Source organism: Chiloscyllium punctatum, chromosome 50 (genome assembly GCF_047496795.1).
Source record: "Chiloscyllium punctatum isolate Juve2018m chromosome 50, sChiPun1.3, whole genome shotgun sequence".
NCBI lineage: Eukaryota > Metazoa > Chordata > Chondrichthyes > Orectolobiformes > Hemiscylliidae > Chiloscyllium > Chiloscyllium punctatum.
Window position 1 is genome coordinate 21,444,764 of NC_092788.1, and position 23,344 is coordinate 21,468,107.

At 38.0% G+C, this 23,344-nt stretch overlaps 1 protein-coding gene and 1 non-coding gene across 6 annotated transcripts in view; one reads left to right on the forward strand and one right to left on the reverse strand.

The window, feature by feature from the left end:
• LOC140470011 (uncharacterized) overlaps positions 1-23,344 on the forward strand; it is a 519,342-nt gene that overhangs the window by 66,022 nt on the left and 429,976 nt on the right. The gene's annotated exons all lie outside the window — the stretch shown is intronic.
• Positions 19,450-19,522, reverse strand: trnar-ccu (transfer RNA arginine (anticodon CCU)). The gene has a single exon. It is a non-coding gene; the product is annotated as a tRNA-Arg (tRNA).

Below are 23,344 nucleotides of genomic sequence, written 5' to 3' on the forward strand. Positions count from 1 at the left end.
TTTGTCCTTGATATCCATAAAGATCAGTATACTGAGAATTAAAACATCGGGTTAATTTAAAACCAAAACTCACACCTTTGAAGATTATTCATCAGAATTGTTCTGTCATTGAAATAACCTCATTTCTTCAAGAATTCTGCATTTCCCTCATTTTATGCCTTTTTCCCACAGGTATCAGTACTGGAACCCTTCTGTTTACGATACAAATATATAGAAGTGAAATGGATTAAAATCTAATTGGGGGAGTTAATAAATTTGCAGATGATATAGCGTTCAGTGTAGTTGAGGACAATGTTGAGCAGGAAAAAGATAAATTGCAGATATGGGCAGATAAATTAAAGGTGAAGTTTAATCCATACAAGTGTGAAGTGTTTCACTTTGGAAGCTCAAATGTTAAGGAAAAGCAGATAGTTAATGGCAGGACCCTAATAGCTTTATTATTCAAAGGGATCTTGGCGTTCAAGACCATGGTTCCCTGAAAGTGACCATGCAAGTAATTAGGTGGTTAGGAAGGCAAATGGCATGCTTGCCTTTATTGGTCAGGGAACTGGTTACAAGAGTCAGGAAGACATATTGTAACTTTATAAGACTTTGGTTAAGGCATGCTTGAAGTATTGTATTCACTTCTGTTCACCACATTACAGGAAGGGGATGGAGGCTTTGGAGAGGGTACAGAGGGCGTTTACCAGGATGCTGCCTGGATTCGGAGAGGCGAGAAAAACTCAGATTCCTTTTTGTGGAATGGCGGAAACTGAGGGAATACTTGATGGATAGCTGTACAATCATGAGATACATAGATAGGGTTGACGGTCAGAGAGTTTTTCCCAGAGTTGAAACATCAAAAACTATGTGACATGCGTTTAAGGTTAGGGGGAATGTTCAAGGGGCATGTAAGGGGCAATTTGTTTTTACACAGGTAGTGGTAGCTGTCTGGAATGAACTTCCAGGGTTGGTGCTGAAAGCGGATACATTAAGGCTCTTTAATGTTCATTTCGATAATTTGGTAGGATATGGACCAAGAGTAGGCAGAAGGGATAAGTTTCTTTTGCATTACGTTCAACACAACGTTATGGGCCAAATGACCAATTCCTGTGCTGCACAGATCTTTGAGAGAAAACTAACGTCGAACTCATACGACATTTAATCTAATTAATATTGAGGCACTGGTGTCAGAAATAGGAAGGAAATAAGTAGAGAACGAACTTGACTACAATCTAAAAATATAGTCAGTTAAATTTACAGAGTTTTTATGATATTCGTTCTGAATTATCAGATTAATAACTTTGATGGAGATGTTTCGAAAATGTTTGCAGTTACTGATGTGCTGACCCAAAATTACCCTTGTTAAATTGAAGACTGGACCAGAAACCTTTTAGAAAACTTGAAAATATTCAGTAAGGTGAGATGCACATCATAATTTAATCAATTATTTCTTACTGCCAATACTACAATAACAAAATCTTTCAGGTCTACATCAAAAAGCATTGATTTCCAGCCAATGCTCATTATAAATATCTGAATGCTACTCGTTTCAACAATCAAAGTAATAACGTCTCATTGATTAAGAGATATCTAAGACATTTCAGTAATAATTACTGTTTAGTTCGACAAATTGCTCGTTGAAACAGCAATGTGAGATTTCTCATTAATATTCAGTTCACTGACAGCATATTAATAATTTAGTTATTTATAATATCTAATAATAGATCCACTAATTAATTCCAGTAAGGGGTATAACAGTGGAATTATGGCTCCGTACATTAACTGATGGAAAGATATTGTTGTGTTCACTCTCCCAATTATTGTGAATATCGATGTGTATTTTGATTTGATTTGATTTGATCATATTTTTCTTCAACATGAAGATTTATTGTATTTCTGATCACAGTAATAGTTAAAAATTTTAAAACTAAAAAATCAAATTTGTGACTTTTTTGTCAACAAGAAAGAAGAATTTACATACGTATGTTCTTTTCTTTATCAGAGTAAATTTTGAATTGTTGGAAGTCATACATGTGTGTAAGGAAGTGGAGCTGCCTGCTGCAGAATAGTCACATTGAATGTTTTTTTTCGGGATTACATCCTGCTGCTAAGCATTCTAGCTATATTTTCATTACAAGAAAAACTACTTTAAACACATTCCGCAGTCATATTTTTCATGAATTAGCAATATGTGTATTTATCATTCTTTCAATTGCCATGATTTTAATTTCTAAGTAAGAGCATATGTGCTTAGTACCATCATTATTGGGAATTACTATTTCATTCTCAGTCCATTACACACAGAAACAGTCCAATTAATTCTCAGCCAAATTATCGGAATGAATATTGATTAGTTTTCATATGAGTAATCACAATTGATTATAATCCCACCCTTCCTTGTTAGGAACATAACGAAAGACACTTGTGCAGCTCTAGTAGTGTCTCTCCTATGAGACTAGGAGGTGTGGCTTCAGTTCCCTTCTCCAACAGAGATACGCCAGAGCAGCTTAGAATGGTGATTAGAAAATATCTAAGCAGAGTTTGAATTGATTTTCAATCCAGTTTTAGATCTGCTTCTGTCTGTTGTTCATTCCAATAATCTCTCAATCTGCAATTTATTATCTTCAGATCATTAATAACATTATGCATTATATTATATTATATCTAAATTTTAGATTTGAGGACACTGCAGTTTTTAAATATTTAAAGGATGTAAGTAATGAAATTCATTTTATTTTAATCAAAATACATTCGGGTATTATTCATATGGTGGGCAACAGGATTTTACTTCCAGTCAGCTCATGAATGCTCACATTTTGTTTATTCTGTGAACTTAATGCTGCAGAAGAGATTCAATAAACACTTAACACAACATTATTGTGCATTCCAACTCCTCCCGTACACCAATCCTTATTCTCTAGTCCGAGCAGATGAAGAGATGAAGATCGCCTGATGAAGAGGCAGCACCTTGAAAGTTAGGGCTTCCCAATAAACCTGTTGGACTATAACCTGGTGTCATGTGATTTTTAACTTTGCTCACCCCAGTCCAACTCCAGCATCTCTAAATCAATGTTTCACAAAGGAATTCCCATAATTTTTAAAAAGAAAATATGACTTTAATTAAGAACTTTAAAAGGCGATTGTTAAACCCTTCCGATATTAGTAAAATATCTCAATGTAAGTGAAATCAATGCTCACACAATAGGGCACATACAGCCACACAAATGTCTTCCTGGTCATCTAATTACTGCTCAGGAGAAAAACCGGAGTAAGTCTCTTATCGTTCCTGAGAACAAGAGTCACAATAAACATTTGGTGACCAGTTCCATCCAATAAATGCATTTGATTTCTTACATTTTGGTTCAGTAATTGCACACAAATTATTTAGCTAAAACCAATAACCATGCTTTATTGCAAATGACTGAGGATGGTAACATCAACATACGTAGCAGCTGGTCAATCAGGGTTCCAGTTAAAGTATCGCAAAATAAAATAATTTTAATTCGGCTTAGTACAACTGTAGGTGAAAACCTGTTGATTTTGCGCATTAAAAACCTTTATCTGCTTATGCAGAGAAAATACTGAAAGGTGGCACTGTAAATTTAATTTATTTTGAGTTTCTTTCACGAAAATAATCATGTGAATTGCTTCTCAATTTCTTCCTAGTTCTGATACAAATGTCAAAATATTTACAATATTAACTCTTTATGAATAATGAAAGAGTTTTCTCTGCAAGAATGACATGAAGATGTTCAAGGTCCTCTAATTACTGTTGAGCAGAATACTCTTCATAAAGGTCTTATTATCTTAAACAGATGCTTATTATGACCTTGATTTTATTTCTGACTGGGGTTTTGGTGACCGATGTGTTTTCAAACGATGTGCAATGCATAAGGATTTCTTTCAATTTGTTACAAGAGAAAAAATGCTTTGAACATGTTGATTTCTAATTATTTTTTACTCCCAAGTTATTTATCGATGTACAATAATCACAGAATTATGGAAGCTCCCTGTATCTTATGTTCACTGCAATATGTACTTTCACTATCTCCTTATTTCCTTCCTCCGTCTGACATGAATGCCTAAACATTGGCCATGAACAAAAAGTTGTAAATTAAAGCTACATCTCAATAAGCAAACCAATGGATGGAAACATGTAATTCTTGTAATCCTGCATTTTTGAACCAAAAGCAATTCTGCTGAATAATCACTGAATGGCTCATTTTTCTGAATCATAAAGCTCGCTACCATATTAAATTTCTCAGTTTACCAATCTTAATGAATATCCAATCATCATCACAACAAAGTGCTTTTAAAATATTGAATCATTTTTTTTTAGATTACAACGTAATTTTCCAGTCACTGCCATGACAATAATTGCACAATTATTGGAGTTATTCTTTCTAACACATATAGTGCGATTCGCATTTTAATTGCATCAATTGTTTCTTAGTACGAACACTACAATGCATAAATCAATTTATTTTTCAGGTGTACGAACCCATAATGGAACCAATGACATCCCATTCGATGCCTCATTGTGAATATCTGATACTTGCTCATTTGAATGATCACGGTAATCTCAGCTGAAGCGTTCAGAGAAATGCAATTATTTTCATCAGAATAATTCCTGGTTGTTTCTCCACATTGCTCAGTGAAATAATTAACTGAGATTTCTCAGTATTCTTAAATGAAATGATATAATTTTGACAATTCAATTGCTGCTATTATCTAATCGTTGCTCAATATAGTTCACGGTATGACAACGAAATTATGGCTCATAAATTAAATAATGTAAAGATTTTGCAGTGGGCATTGTGGATACCAATTTTTATTTTAACCGTGGAAACAGTTGAATTGATTTAATTATGTTTAACTTCAATGTTAACATTTACTGTATTTATAAACACAATACAAGTTAATCACTTTTCATGGAACAAAATCATTTAAAATTTTTGTAACTGTTTGAAGTACAACAGAAGGAACTAACATCTCTTTATTGTTTCATGAAATAGTCACAGGACATTTTGAACTTTGGGAAGTTGAACATTTCTGGAAAGAAGAGAAGTTGTCTTCAGATGAGCAACCGCATTGAGTGACCAATTAATTTATTTTCCTAATCATTTATGTTGCAATTGCATATTAATTTTCTTTTCATTCTGTGACAAACTGCATTGAACATATGGAACTTTTGGATTGATTGAGTTTCGTTCATCAGTGTACACTGATCAAATGATTAGTTTTTTTCTTATAATGAATAATCACGAGATTCATATTTAATTAAAGTCTTTATTGGTTTGTTTCATCATTACTGTAAATTACTAATTCGCTTTGTCAGTTCTTTACACACAGGAAATACGCAATTAATTCCCATTCAAATAATTACAAGAAACATCTGATTAATATTCATTTGAGTTGCCGCCGTAAGCATGTGACTATACATCTCCCCTTCCGGGATGGTAACATTATGACGGGTCCTTGTGGAGCTCTGACAGTGTCTCTACATCAAGATCAGGAGGAATGATTTCAATTTCCACATTCAGCGGAGATGTGTCAGAGCAGCTCGGAAATTTCATTAGAACATATTTGAGTATCGATTGAACTGCTTTTCAAAACAACATTAGATATTCTTCAATCTGTTCTTCATTTCAATCATCACCATATTTCCTATTTATTTTCTTCAGTTCACTAATAAAATGATGCATCTAATTCTGCTGGTTCTACATTCCTTGGAAAAATAGTTGACGATGTTGCAACCTTAAAGATGGAAGAGTCTAAGACATGGTAATCATTATTTGTTTTACTGTTTAAAGGAACCTAGTTCAAACATTTCAAGCACATAAATCCTTATTCTCCAGTAGTATAAAGATGAAAATATTAACAGTCGAAATTCCTCTTCAGCAAAATACCAAATGCAACATCATGTTATTCATTGGACAGCTGATCACCTACATTTGTAACTAAACATTGCAATTCATCTAAATACTGGTATGTGCTTTGATCAAATTTATTTTCTAATTATTACTTATTCATGAATTGTCAGAAATTTATTTTTATTTTCCATTCACCTATTCATATTGAATGTAAGATTGATATGCTGTGAAATTATTGGCGTGTTTTCATTTGAACATTTAATTTCTCTCTCTCTCTCTCTCTCTCTCTCACACACACACACACACTTATCTCACTTCATGCATGATGGCTTCAATGTACCTTGCTAAACGTAAAAGATTTTGTTGACTTTAAGTAGTATCTTTAGCACTCATATCAATTTAATCGACAATCATAGAATCATAGATTCATAGAATCTATGACTCTATGATTCTATGACAGTGTTGAAACAGGCCATTTGGCCCAACAGTCCACACTGACCATCCAAAGAGTAACCCACCCAGACACTCCCTTACTCTATTACTCGACATTTCCCCTGACTAATGCACCTAACCTTGGTAAAAACAGTGACTGCAGATACTGGAAACCAGAGTTTAGATTAGAGGGGTGCTGGAAATGCCCAGCAATTCAGGCAGCATCTGAGGAGCAGGAAAATAAATGTTTCGGGCAAAAAGCCCTTCATCAGGGATACAGGCTGTATTCCTAATGAAGGGCTTTTGCCCGAAATGTCGATTTCACTGCTCCTTGGATGCTGCCTGAACTGCTGTGCTTTTCCAGCACCACTCTAACAAGATCTAATGCACCTAACCTGAAACATCCATGAAGATTATTGGCAATTTAGCATGACCAACTCACCTTAGCTGCACACTGTATAATATCACAATGTTATTGAAAGCAATGCTCACACAAAGCACGATACATGAAGCCACACAATGGTCTTCATTACCATCTAATTACTGTTCAGGAAATAGTCTGAGTAATTGTGTTATTGTTCCTGAGATTAATCACCACAGTAAGCATCTTGTCATTATTCCAGCCAATAAATACAATGGGTGTCCTTTGAAATTTCTGTTCAGTAATTATCCATGATACTTGTTGCTCAAAGCAGTGTTTATTCTTCATTACGAGTGGCCAATGATTCTAACAGCCATTGGTCTTGATCTTATTTTTACTGAGTGCAATAACCACAGTAAACATTCTTGCCAATAAATACAAGAGCAATCACCTTATTTTTCAATTCAGTAATTACACATGATACTTGTTGCTGAAAGTGGTGTTTATTCTTTATGAAAATTGGCCGAGGACACTGACAGCAAGACATGTTGATAGTCTTGATTTGTTCATGTTGTCAAACAGGTTTTCAGGCCATGTATTTCAAAAAGAAGTAATTTGACTTCATTCAAATTTGAATGTAAACATTTTCAGATATTTTCCATTCAAAATGTTTATTTGCTTATTCAGATAACATTTGAATCTTGCCTCTGCAAAGTGAATTTATTGTGCTTTCCATTCATGGAAGTACTCATTAATTGGTCCTCGTTTCATCTTAGATCTGATGGAAATTTCAAATACTGATTACAGTGAAAATTGTGTGAATTATACATGAGAAAATCTAAAAGAAAATCACGAAAGGCGCGATAGAGTTCTTAAACAGCCTGTATATTTGAATAAAGAAAATATTCCTTCCAAAAACCAAAGTTAAAAATCGCACAACACCAGGCTATAGTCCAACATGTTTATTTGGAAGCACTGGCTTTCGGAGCGCTGGTCCTTCAAACAGCTGATGAACGCTGGTTCTTCTGAAAGCTAGTTCTTCAAAATAAACATATTGGTTAATAAACTGCTGGTGTTTGATTTTTAACTTTGTACAACCCAGTCCAACACTGGCGCCTCCAAATCATTCCAAAAATAAAACCCTTAAGTCTGTGGTTGAACAATTCAACAATCCTGCAACTAAATGATAATTCTCAGTTTATCTATCTTAATAAATATCTAATCAATGTCAGTGTAAATTCCCGGAAAACAACAAATCGTTTTGTTTGTTAAAACACAAACTTTAATTGAAAATTCATTGTTATCACAATATGTGAATTATATTTTAACTCTCCAGTGATGTGAAGTGACCCTTGGACAGAAATTGGACGTTGTAAATTCACCTCCAGGCAGAGAAATCGGGACAAATACAAAATCAATCAACCTCAATCAAAAAGCAGTTAGAATCAATCAGCTCCAGAGTGAATCAGATTTTCTTACACCTTGGCTTCCAGCCAGTGCCTGAGCATTATACACCTCGCTTGGAAATGTCATTAATGAAGGGTTTTCACACCAACACATTGGATTCTTTGAATCCAGCTCATGACCACATGTGGATGTTTGTCACAAAATTATTAATCATTTTACAAATCATGGAAAATATCTCAAAGCTCTTGAAATAAATTACTCACTGCACATAAAGCCACACGATGGGATTCAAGGCCACCTAATTACTGTTCAGTGCAAAACCTTTTGTCAGTATTGTATTGTTCTCAAGATGAATAACCACAACAAACATCACGCTTTCACACCATCCCAAATATATGCAAGAGATTCCTTCTTATCATAAACACACATCATTCCCACACCATTAAATAGACTTCACTTACGACTAAGGATGCTGATAGTAACATGTTTTGAGATAAAGGAATTCCTAAATTTAGGCGAGTTTTCTGATAGGTTCCCCCAGTCATCGTGCGAAAAATGTAAATGCGGCTCAATACATTGCAACAGATCCCCATTAAACCTTTTTATGTATTCACTCAGAGACAATGTTTAAAAATTTCCTCGATAAATGCTGTTGACTGTTTTTTGCTATGATACCCATGTTCCTTGTCGATTTATTTTCTTTGTAATGTCGACACAAATGTCTGAATATTGATGACATGAAAAGTTGCATGGATTATATATTGTATTTCTACAGAAGAAAAGCTGAGACAGCAATTACAGATTGCAGTTTTATCTGAGAATATTGAATGATCAATAATCAATGCATATCGAAAATATTTTCCAAAACATCATGCCACCATTCTAACTCTCAGTTCACTGATACAAATTATTACGTAATCGATATCACAGCAAACCCGTTTGGGAATATTGAATCACTTAATGTGTCAGTGTTCTAAAATAGATTACCAATTCATTGTTAGTCCAACAATCACACAGTAATTCAAGTTAGGTTTTGTAACAAATATCGTGAGATTCACATTTCAATTTAATCATTATTTTGTCGTGCCAATTTTACAAAGAAAAAATTATCTTTTATTCCAGGTCAACACAACCACAAACCAAGCAATGATTCCTCATCCAACACTGACAGGAAATATCTGATACCTTCTCATTTGAATGTTGACAGAAATCATTGGATTCATATTCGCCTTACAAATGAAGATACGTCTGATTGTTTTAGACTCCAATAATTAATGTTCAATTCTACATGTGATGGATTGTAATATGACATTTATAATCATTTTAAATTTACCATGACTAGTTTTAACACTAAATGTTACTTATATCTAATATATAATCATTGGTCAAATCCAGTATAGTCGGCTTTAAGTGTGGAATTAAGTCTCAGTGACGTAAACCTATTGCATGGTACTGTTTCCTAATGGTAGCGAATGATAATTTTTATTTTAGTGCTGAAATCCTTGTCGATTTGCTTCCGTAGGGAAGCCCCGAGCAGCCTGCCTTGGAATTAAAACACAAAATGGTGGAGGGGAGATAAATGAGACGAACAATCTGTTTCAGTCTTAAGTTAAAAAAGAACATTTTGTACAATCCTACTCCAAGTCCATAAGTATGCCATTCCAGACAGTGATATACCAGATAGTGACAAGAGAATGCAGGCATACAGAAAAATGACTAACCCTGACTTTCATTAATGAAAGAATAATTTTCCCAGTGAATGAATAAACACCAGCTGCAGGATAGAGCCCAGCTAACTTCCACAGCGGCTATCAGGGAAATAGACAGGGTTTGATTGCAAGAAATAGTTACTTTTTTTTGGAGAATAGATAGATAACTTTCAGTGTGGAAACAGGTCCTTCGGCCCAACAAGCCCACACCGCCCCGCTGAAGCACAACCCACCCATACCCCTGCATCTACCCCTTAGGTAACACTATGGGCAATTTAGTATGGCCAATTCACCTGGCCTGCACATCTTTGGAATGTGGGAGGAAACCAGAGCACCCGGAGGAGACCCACGCAGACACGGGGAGAATGTGCAAACTCCAGACAGTCAGTCGCCTGAGGTGGGATATTGAACCCGGGTCTCTGGCGTTGTGATGCAACAGTGCTAAATACTGTGGCACCATGCCGCCCACTAACGTTGCACAGAACATTTAAAAAGTTTCTAATTACATATTCTTGAGAATCGCAAGTAAGGCAGAGTGAGAGGCCCAAAGGACTGCAACAATTAATTTCGTAATCTGAGGAAATAAAATGCACAGAGAGATCCCAAGGCCTGGAGATTATACCACCTGTAAAACACCATGAAGCAATAGGAAGCTCGGGCTATCCATAGCGATGTTCATCCAAGATTAGTTGTTCTACAGGATCGGGTGTCTGTATAATGAGGGAAGGACTGTAACTACATTGCATGTGGACATTGTAATACAGAAGGTGTGTAAAAATACTGTTTTTTACTGTACACGTTACAGTGTGTCATGGATCTCCCTTCCTAGATTTGCCTCGGGGGATGATCCCTGCATTAACTGATTGCAGCATGAGTAAACATCTTCCACTTGCCTGAGTTCGGCCTATCTCCTTAGTCTTCATTCCTTGTCAGGGGAAATCACTCCTACAGCTATGGTGACATTTTAATTCAATATGAACACTTATTATCTGTGGAACTATTCCTGGAAAGCGATATCATTATCATCTTTTTTTTTATTTTTTGTGTGCGAGAAAATAATGGAGGAATATCCATTTGTTATTTAGTTCAACTTAAGCTAAATTTTAAATTATTGAAAGGACGACACATGGGGGTGGCGGGGGGAGGGAGGAAGAACGATTCTTCAGCGAAAATGTCACATTAAGTGACAATGTCCGTTTTTCAAATCATGTGACCTCCAAAATGATATTTATTTTAGTTTCATTTTGAGATAGTTTTATTTTCTTCCAACAGTAGGTGGCAATGATCAATAATCACAGAATTATTAGTTTTTTGCGACAAAATGACTTCCTGTACCAAATGTCATTAACTCGATGTTTAGTTCATAATAATACTCACTTTCCTATCCTCATTATTTTTTCCTTGTTCTGACATTTATCTAAACATTTATCATGATAAACGTTACATTAATAAAATAGACATGAACCGACCAAAAAAAAGTTGAACGATGTTCAATTGTTGCTCAGATTTTTTAATTATTAAAGCCAAGCTTTATATCTTAATTTTCAGTTTATTAATCTTAATGAATATACAATCGACATCAGAGCAAAGTGCATTCAAAATATTAAGTCAATTTATTTATCAGGATTTTAGAAACAATGATCAATTACAATAATTACGCAATACTTTAACTTCGGCTTTATAACAAGAACAATGTGCTTTTAATACCTTCCATATTTCTTAGTGTGAGTGCTACAATAGTAAAACCTGTTTGATCAGGTCAATATACCCACAAAAGACCAATAATTGCCATTGCAACATCATTTGTAAATATCTGACTTTTGCTCAGTTGAAAGATCACAGTCTTCTCAGCCATTGGAATTCAGAGAACACCAGTTATTTTACACTGCAATATTTCTCTTCGTTTCTTAACATTACTCAGTGGAATAGTAAGAGGAGATACCTCATTATTCTTAAATTCATTAATAAAATATTTCAAATCGATTTGTTGCCAAAACCTAATAATTGTTCAATTCGGTAAGGGGTGGACATGTGGAACTATATTTCCATACAATAACTAATGCAAGGACATTGCAACGTACAATCACTCAATCATTCTGAATATTGCTTTTCAGTTTAAACTTGGAAACACTTTTGAATTGATTTGATTGCAAATCACTTTAATGTTAACATTTATTGTGTTTTTAATCACAATAAAAATTGAATATTTTTCATGTGCAAAATAATTCAAATCCCCCGTGAATTTTTTGAAGCATACAAAAAAGGGTTGGCATCTATCTTATTTCATTAAACAATCACAGGAAATAGTGACTTCTTAGAAATCGTACATTTTCAGAAAGAATGAAAGTTGTCTTCAGCTGAATAGGTACATTGACTGATCAATTCATCATTTTGTTCCAATTTACGTGTCGAACAAAAACATTTTAATCTGCATTTCAGAAAATGAGAAACTTCTGACCATATAGAATAATTAAATTCATTTTTTATATATAATGCACACTAATCACACCATCCTGTCAAGCTGTCGTTCCCCAAGTGATCATAAAAATCATGTTTAATTAAGACATTTGTTAACTCCCATCATTCTTGTAAATTGCTACTGAATTTTAAGTAGATTACACACAGTGTCCAACCATTTAATTCCAATCCAATTATCACAATAAACATCTGATTAGTTTTCAGCCCTGCCCAGCCTGGTTGGGAATGTTATGAAGGAATCTTGTGCCACTCTGGTCGTGTCTCTGTTACCAGGCCAGAGGGTACAATTTCAATTCCCACCTTGCACAGAGCTGTGCCAGAGCAGCTCTGAATGTTGATAAGAAAATATCTAAGAATCGAATGAATTGCCTTTCAATTCAACATTAGATATGTTTTCATTTGTTGTTCATTCCAATAATCACAATATCTGCTATATATTTTCTTCAGTCCACGAATAACAGAATGTATCTAATTCCACTCAATCAATATTCTTTGCAAAATATTTGATAATGTTGCACTCACAAAGATGAAATATGCAAAGTACAGATATTCCTTGATTTTCTTTTGTTCTGAAGAGCTGAGTTCAGACTGCATATAGAACTTGATGCTTCAAAGGTGTAAATACGAGAAAAAAATCAAGTTCTTCCTCAGTTAAATGAACAAATTCCACTTCCTACAATATATCAATTTTTAATTATTGATCTGTTTGAGTTGTCTTAAATTTGTTTTTAGTTTTCCACTCATCTATTTATATTGAATGTAAGATTGAAATGTTGTGAAAATATCCGAGTGCATCCATTTGAAATTGAATTTTGCATATTTCTCTCTAATCCAGTTTATTGCATGATGACTTAACTGTGTTTTGTTCAGCCAACCTAGTGAATACTAAAAATTGTCTAATCTTAAATAAGATTTTTCACACCCAGTTATCAGCCTGTTCCTAATTCATGTAAATATCTAAATTTATTGAAATCAATGTTCACACAACACAGTGCACATAAAGCGACACAAATATATTCATCATCAGCTGATTACTATTCAGTGGAATAACCTGAGTAAGTGTCTTATTGTTCCTGGGACAAATAACAACAGTAATCATTTATTTACTATTCTATGCAGTTAATGCAATTGATGTGTTATATTTCAGTTCAGTCGTTAATGTTGATTTATATTGTTTAAACCAATAATTCTACTTTATCACAGATATTGAGGATACTACAATAACGTTGGGAAGCAAATTTTTGTCAATCTAACAATCTTTAAGCTCCTTTTTTGTTGAGTGTTTACAAGAGACAATTCAAATTATAACCATTTTATTACAAATTGAACAAATATTGCATTTTAAATTCGTGAAGTTCCTACATTTTTGAAAAAGGGTTAGTCTTCACTGTATATGTCATATTTTAAAAAACTGCTATTTCAAATCATGCGTGCTACAAAATAATTATTGTTTTCATTTCATTGTAAGAAAAGAACTGCTTTAACCATGTTGATTTTTTTGGCATTTCTATTCCAACATTATTCATTACTGTCCAAAAATGACAATATTATTAAAATCGCATATACACCACATGTCATTGACTACATTGATCAGTTTCAAGCTCACTTTCATGACTTACGAATTCTCTTCCTAATTCTGACACAAATCTTTCAACATTGATCATAATATTGATCATATAAATTGATGTATCATATCTCTACAAGGAATCCGGTGTATGGAAATTCACAATTCTTGTATTACGTACATTTTTTACTTAAAAAAAGAAGAATTTTACTCAATAATCACTGAATGGCTCATTTTTCTTCAATCCATAAAGCTAGGTACAATGTTTAATGCCTCGGTTTACTGATCTTAATAAATATCCAATCAACATCACAGCAAAGTGCTTTTGAAATATTGTATCATTTTAATTCTTCAAAATACAGCATTCATTATCAAGTCATTGCCATGACAGTAATGGCACAATTATTTATAAATAAGTCTTTTGAACAAGTATAATGAGATTCACATTTAGGTTTAATCCATTATTTCTGAGTACTAATAGTACAGTATGAAAATGCCTTTATTTCTCAGGTCACCTACCCCACAAAGAAACCAATGACTTCCCATCCAACGTCATTGCAAATATCTGATGTTTGCTCATTTGAATGATCACGGTAATCTCAGTCTTAAAATTCAGGGAAATGTAATTACTTTTAACTGAATTAATTCCAGTTCATTTCCAGACATTGCTCAATCACTTGCAAAAAGAGATTATTCATGATTCTTTAATGCATTGACAGACTTTGATAATTAAATTGTTGCTGATTTAGAATAAAAATAATAATTATTCAATCTAGTAGGTTGCGCAAATGTGGATTTACGGCACAGTACATGAACCACTGCAAAGATATTGCAGTGCACAATCTCTCAATCATTGTAAATATCAATTTTTATTTTGCCTGTTGAAACATCGTTGAATTCAATTAATTATATTTGACTTCAATGCTCACCTTTATTATGCTTGTAATCATAATACGTCTTACGGATGTTTCATGCAACAAAATCAAATGAAAATGAATTAGCATCTCTATTCTTTCATTCAACAATGGCAATAAATTTTGATTTTTAAACATTTTGACCATTTTGGAAAGGAGGGATGTTGTCTTCAGTTGAATTCTTGCATTGACTCAACTAATTCACAGTGTCCGCTACTTATTCTGTTTGGGTTCCTATGAAAAGAAGTTAACTAGTTCGTCTGGTTGTAAATTCCTGGAAAATATTTGATAATGTTGTGGTTTTAAAGGTGACAAGGCTTAGTGATCGTAAGTCATCAGTTATTTTGTGAGAAAGAGCTTGATTCAAACATTTCGAACACACACACACACACACACACACACACACACACACATTGTTATGCTGCTGTGTAACAAGGGGAAAACAAGTCGCTTTCTTCGGCATTAAGTAAATATATGCCACTTCCAATTATACATTAGTCAGCTAATTACCTACATTTGTCATTAAAAATTGCAATTCATCGAAACATTGTTATGATCTTTGATCAAATTAAACTTTTAATTATTGTTTATTCGTGAATTGCCGGGATTTTGTTTTTTTATTGATTTCCATACACCTATTCGTATTGAATGCAAGATTGACATGCTTTGACAATGCCGGAGAGTGTTCATTTGAAACTTGTTTTTTTCTTATCTTTCACTGATTTTACTTATTGCATAAGATTACATGGTACCTCAGTGGTTAGCAATGCTGCCTCACAGTGCCAGGGACATTGGTTTGATTCTCTCCTCGGGTGACTGTGGGGACTTTGCACATTCTCCCCAAATCGATGTGACTTTGCTGTCGTGTCCTCCCACAATCCAAACATGTGCAGGTTAGGTGAGCTGGCCATGCTAAATCGCACATCGTGTTCACGGATATGTGTATTAGTCAGCAGTAAATGTGAAGAAATATGATCGGAAAGAGTGTTTGGGTGGGTTACTCTTTGGAGTATCATTTTATTCAAACAAATGGCCTGTTATAGCATTGAGGTAGCAGGGGTGCTTTCGTGGCGTCGCGAGTATTACGGTGCAGGCCGAGATATAAGACATGTTGGAACGGAAACGGAGGAATCTACAAACAGGCTAGAACTACATCGCATCCATTTGGATTTCTTTAAATCACTGACGAGCAGGAAAATGTAAACGGCGAGGGCAAGTGGGGAGGTGAGCAAGTTGCAGCTCTGGTGAAAGTCCAAAGGTCCCTCTGAGAGTGTAATTTCGTTCATTGCTGTGGCTGTTTGAATGAGCCACCAACGTGCGAACTGCTTCAAAACATGATTCATGACCTCTGGTGCCAATTCTCGCACGTTGAATAACGACAGACACCTTCCAAATGAGGTCTTTCAGAGACGACTTTGGGATACATTTGACAGACAGATTAGTTCAGGAATCCGTGGTGCATTGTGACACCAGCGCATCGGCTTCTTCCCTGTCTTTGAACCGGGCCGCCTGCGCAAGGAATGCAAATGCGGTCATGCTTTTCGTGGAAGGATCAGAAGGGGGTAACTACACTCTCAAACAGAATGGCATATGATCAGAACCAGGTAGGAGAAAAACTTTACAATGCTTTGCACTGTTAGTAAATGGAACTGCATTGAATTTCACGACGAGAGCAGATTTGTTTCAGCAAACTCGAAGGCAGGTTTGCAGATGGGAAAGCAAGCAAGTCAGCTCCGGTCTTGTCCATGTAAAAGGCTGCAGTTGAAGAACAAAGCTGTTTCTGCCCAGTTTCGAACTAGGGTCCTATCCCGTGTGAGGCGAACGTGATGACCACTACACTACAGAAACAGGCCTCTGCCGGCCCTGCTCGAGCTCAGTGGCATCCAGCACTGAAACCTGAAGCCATTCTACCTTTCACCTTTCTGTTTCCATGAGCTCGTTGTTGAATGGGGAATTGTTTAAATTTGGCTCTGTGCTGAGCATGGACGCGATACACCGAAGTATCTGTTTCCACGTGGTGTACCCCAATAACGTTGTGTTGCTTACACCTGCTTTAAAGAATTCCGTTTTTGCGGAGCTTACCGTCGCAGTCTGTGGCAAAATCATTTAGTCTGTTCCACTGCTCACGGGAAAGGTAGTATTGTGAAACACTGCAGAAACGAACGACATCCTTACTTTTGCTCCGACTGACCATACTCCGTGAAAGTTTCCCAGATTCTCAGTTGAGGATTTTTGCAGCTGGAAGTTACCTCAGAAACCCTGTTAATTCGTAATGTATTGAGCGAATCGCAAAACAGAAAGCATTTAACACGGAAAACAAACAAAACTGGAAAACCAAATGCATTTTCAGACACAGCGAGCACGAATGCTAAATGTGAGACAGTCCGGGGGCATGAGCCATAAAGTAATCACACAACGAACAACGGGGCAATTCCAAACTACTCTTTCAAACATACTGGAGCCTGAGTGCACCACCACTTCCCAGACAATGCTGCAAAGCGACAAAGAAAGAACAGAATAAGAATGGGTCATAAAAAGTGAATTTCACCAATCGCAGTCTCGATTAGATTACCTTTCGCTTCCGATGTCTCCAGGACGGAAATGAAGAAAGTGGGAGAAATTCAATAACATATGACATCGAAATAGATTGGAACGATTTTCTCATTGGCCAGAAAACCGAATGACGGCGAGTCGAGTCACCGTAGGACTCTGTTTCGCAACAGCGATGAAATAACAGTCTCCATTCGGTTCCAGTAAAAGCTCAACTTGCCTGGAACTGAAAGCAACAGTAGAGCTGCTTGCGATTTTCCCCGCGGGAGGCGAACACGATCACGACAGAACAGGCACTTTGGAAAATTCGGCACTTTCCCACACCGCAGTCAATTCCCCGGGAAGCAAACCCATTTTTCTTCTGTTTTGAACAGAAATGCAGCAGGGATCGAAACAGCATTTTAACAAGCTGTGCCGATGGAGCTGTTCAGATGAAATGGCAGCGGTGGGATTCGAACCCACGCCTCTGTCGAGATTGGAGCCTTACCCCAGCGCCTTAGACCGCTCGGCCACACCACCAACGGGCTCACCTCGCCATTTTCTTGCACTTCCAATTGTGGTCCTGCATAACAACAGATGCAAACTCATGTGAAAAGGGTTCGATGATCCCTCTCCGACTCGCACAGCAGCTCGGATGTGCCCGTCTACAATATCAATTTCTCAGCAGATAATGACAGCCCATCAATCCAGACAAAACTCACTGGTAAACTGAGTCTATCTTCTCAGACTGGATTCAGCTACAAATGTATCTGTGAGTGCGTGAAAATATATGATCGGTTATGATTGGGTCAAATTACCATCAGCTGCTTGACATTACTGCAATTCGGCTTCTTGCTTTGCTCAATGATTTCACCCATTGCTCGAAACAGGACAACTTTCACGTTTACACGGAACATGAAACACACCGGACTACAGGGAAAATGCACAAAGCTGAGCAGGCCGTGTCCCAAATCATACCGTGCAGCATAGTTTCAGTCACTGTGTCTGTTTTGCAGAATAAGGTTCCCAAAGAAAGTTCCACCCTAAAACCGGAGGTCGCATTCCAATCCGAGAACGACAGATTGCATCGTGAGGAAGGTCTGACCTCGGGGCCGGTTCGAGATGCCACTTTCCTTGCCTTTTACCTTCACCGTGCAATTTGCTGCAGAGATGTTCACACCTGGACATGAGCCTCATGGATACCAACTGAGTCGGAAACCTGTGTGGGAATCGATGAGAAGCGTCTCAATAGAGTTTAACAAATTCCATGGTGCTTTTTAGAAATGCAGTTTCTTTTCACCTCAATCTAAAAGGCAGTTTCTCAACATAGCAACAGAAGTCAAAAGGTAATTACCTCACCCCACCCCCACTCCGGAAGAGGTGCTAACTGCCCTTGATTGCTTTTTGTTCACGATGTGAAGAGCTCTCACGCCTGATTCACCTTCACGTGTCTGGTTGCTGAGTGAATCACAAAGAAGGAGTTTCACCAGAGCTGCAACTGCCACACTTCCCCAGTCGCCCTCCCGTTTACATTTTCCTGCTCGTCAGTGATTTCAAGAAAACCAAATGGATGCGATGTCATTCTGTAGTCTCTCTGTCGATTCCTCCGTTTCAGTTCCAACGTGGCTTAGATCTCGGGGCGCACCTTAATCCTAGCGACGCTATGAAAGCACAGGTCCAGAGGTTCCTCCGAGAGTGTAATTTCTTTCATTGCTGTTGCTGATTGAATGAGCCACCAACCTGCGAACTGCTCCAAAACATGATTCAGGATCTCTGGTGCCAATTCTCGCACGTTGAATAACGACAGACACCTTCCAAATGAGGTCTTTCAGAGACGACTTTGGGATACATTTGAAAGACAGATTAGTTCAGGAATCCGTGGTGCGTTGTGACACCAGCGCATCGGCTTCTTCCCTATCTTTGAACCGGGCCGCCTGCGCAAGGAATGTAAATGCGGTCATGCTTTTCGTGGAAGGATCAGAAGGGGGTAACTACACTCTCAAACAGAATGGCATATGATCAGAACCAGGTAGGAGAAAAACTTTACAATGCTTTGCACTGTTAGTAAATGGAACTGCATTGCATTTCACGACGAGAGCAGATTTGTTTCAGCAAACTCGAAGGCAGGTTTGCAGATGGGAAAGCAAGCAAGTCAGCTCCGTTCTTGTTCATGTAAAAGACTGCCCTTGAAGAACAAAGCTGTTTCTGCCCAGTTTCGAACTGGGGACCTTTCGCGTAGGAGGTGAACGTGATGACCACTACACTACAGAAACGGGCCTCTACCGGCCCTGCTGGGGCTCAGTGGCATCCAGCACTGAAACCTGAAGCCATTCCACCTTTCACCTTTCTGTTTCCATGAGCTCGTTGTTTAATGGGACTTGTTTAAATTTGGCTCTGTGCTGAGCATGGACGTGATACACCGAAGTATCTGTTTCCACGTGGTGTACCCAAATAACGTTGTGTTGCTCACACCTGCTTTAAAGAATTACGTTTTTGCGGAGCTTACCGTCGCAGTCTGTGGCAAAATCATTTAGTCTGTTCCACTGCTCACGGGAAAGGTAGTATTGTGAAACACTGCAGAAACGAACGACATCCTTACTTTTGCTCCGACTGACCATACTCCGTGAAAGTTTCCCAGATTCTCAGTTGAGGATTTTTGCAGCTGGAAGTTACCTCAGAAACCCTGTTAATTCGTCATGTATTGAGCGAATCGCAAAACAGAAAGCATTTAACACGGAACATAAACAAAACTGGAAAACCAAATGCATTTTCAGAAACAGCGAGCACGAATGCTAAATGTGAGACAGTCCGGGGGCATGAGCCATAAAGTAATCACACAACGAACAACGGGGCAATTCCAAACTACTCTTTCAAACATACTGGAGCCTGAGTGCACCACCACTTCCCAGACAATGCTGCAAAGCGACAAAGAAAGAACATGACAAGAATGGGCCATAAAAAGTGAATTTCACCAATCGCAGTCTCGATTAGATTACCTTTCGCTTCCGATGTCTCCAGGACGGAAATGAAGAAAGTGGGAGAAATTCAATAACATATGACACCGAAGTAGATTGGAACGATTTTCTCATTGGCCAGAAAACCGAATGACGGCGAGTCGAGTCACCGTAGGACTCTGTTTCGCAACAGCGATGAAATAACAGTCTCCATTCGGTTCCAGTAAAAGCTCAAGTCGCCTGGAACAGAAAGCAACAGTAGAGCTGCTTGCGATTTTCCCCGCGGGAGGCGAACACGATCACGACAGAACAAGCACTTCGGAAAATTCGGCACTTTCCCACACCGCAGTCAATTCCCCGGGGAGCAAACCCATTTGGGACGACTTTGGGATACATTTGACAGACAGATTAGTTCAGGAATCCGTGGTGCATTGTGACACCAGCGCATCGGCTTCTTCCCTGTCTTTGAATCGGGCCGCCTGCGCAAGGAATGCAAACGGATGCATCAGACGGGGGTATACTCCACTCTCAAACAGAAGGCTTATGATCATTTACAATTCTTTGCACTGTTTTTAAATGGAATTGTATTGCAGTTCACTTCGAGAGCAGATTTCTTCAAGCAAATTCGAAGGCAGGTTTGCAAATGGGAAAACAAGCAAGAAAGGTCGGCTCTTGTCTATGTCAAAGGCTGCAGTTGTCGAACAAAGCAAGTTTCTGCCTACTTTCGAACTGGGGACGTTTCTCGCTTAAGGCGAACTAATGACCGCTACACTACAGAAACAAGCCGCAGTTGCCCCTCCTGTGGCTCAGTGGCTTTCAGCACTGAAAGTTGAAGCCATTGTACCGTTCACCTTTCTGTTTCCAATAGCGCGTTGCTGTTCAGCGTATTTGACATCTTGAAAAGGTTAAAAAAAAGACACTCTTCCAACTCAGTTCCAAAACGTTTCGAACTCAGTTATTATCAATGTGGCTCGTGTCCATGTGTGAATGTCTCTGCAGCAAATTGTTCGGTTCACGTAAAATGCAGAAAAACATGCACACCAACCTGCACCAATACCTGTCTCCTGTTATTAAACTGTTATTGACAGAAACACCAGCACACAACCTTCCACCACTACCCTGTCTTCTTGCCAATAAGCAGATATATGCCGAAACACACACAACTCTCCACCAAAACCCTGTTTCTTGCCACTAATCAGATATACACTAAAACACAAAACACAAGCCTCCACCGCCAAGTTGTCTCACGCTATCAAGCAGATATACACAGAAGCACATACACACACTACCCTGCACCAACACTTTGCCTCCGAACAATAAGCAGATATCCACAGAAACACACACAAATCTCTAAAACAGCTTCCTGTCTCCTGCCATTAAACAAATATAACAGAAACACACACACACAATCATTCACGACCACACTGTCTCCTGCCATTACACAGATCTACACAGAAACACACGCACACACACTCACACACACAATGGTCTACCATCACACACTCACCGGCAATTAAACAGGTATAAAAAGAAACACACACATCTCGACACCATACATCTGTCTCTTGCCATTAAATAGACATACACAGAAACAGACACACAATCCTTCACCACCACGCTGTCTCCTGCAATTAAACAGACATGCACAGGAACACACACACACACAATCATTGACACCCAATTTGTCTCCTGTCAATGAGCAGGTATACACAGAAACACACACGAAACCCTCCACCTGTCTCCTGTAATTAAACAGATATGTACAGAAATATACACACAAAACTCCAGCACCACCCTGTCTCCGGCTGTTCAACAGTTATACACAGAAACACACACTCACCTTCCTCCACCACCACGCTGTCTGCTGCTATTAAACAGAAATTTACAGAAACATACAGCAACCCTCCACCACCACCCTGTCTCCTTTCATTAAACAGATATACACAGGAACACAAACACACACAAACTTCCATCACCACCCTGTCTCCGACGATTTTTCAGATATACAGAGAAACACACATACACCACCTTCTACCACCACCCTGTCTCCTGCAATTAAACAGACATACACAGAAACACGCACATACTCCCTCCACCACCACCCTGTCTCTTGCCATTAAACAGATATACACAGAATCACACACATGCACAACCCTCCACGACCACCCTGTCTCCTGCCATTAAACAGATATAGACAGAAACACACACACACATCCCTCCATCACCACCCTGTCTCCTGCCATTGAGTGGATATTCACAGAAATGCACACACACAACCCTCGACCAACTCCCTGTCTCCTGCCATTAAACAGATATACACAGAAACAAACACACGCAACTCTTGGCCACCACCCTGTCTCCTGCCATTAAAAAGATATACACAGAAACAAACACTCACAACTCTTGGTCACCACCCTGTCTCCTGCCATTAAACAGATATACAAAGAAACACTCATACATACACAACCCTCCACCGCCATCCTGTCTCCTGCAAGTAAGCACATAGACACAGGAACACAGACATTCTACCCTCCACTACCACACTGTGTCTTGCCTATAAATAGATTTACGCAGAAACACACACACACCAGCCTCCTCCACCACCATGTCCTCCAATTAATCCGATACATACAGAAACATACACACATATTTCCAGCACCACCCTATCTCCTGTCATTAAGCAGTTAAACACAGAAACACACACACGTTCCTCCTCCACCACTGTCTCCTGTCATTAAACACACAGGCACACTACCCTCCACCACCACCCTGTCTGCAGCCCTTAAATAGATGTATACAGAAACACACGCACACAACACTCAACGAACACCCAGTCTCCTGCTATTAAACAGGTGCACACAGAAATACACACACAATCCTCCATCACCACCCTGTTTCCTGCCATTAATCAGATATGCACAGAAACACACACACAATCCTCCATCACCACCCTGTCTCCTGCCCTTAAATAAATATACACAGAAACACACACAGACAATCCTCCAACACCAACTTGTTCTCCTATTATTAAGCAGAGATATACAGAAATACACACACAACCCTCCACCACCACCCTGTCACCAGTCCTTAAACAGATATACACAGAAACACACACACACACACAAACCTCCATGACACCCC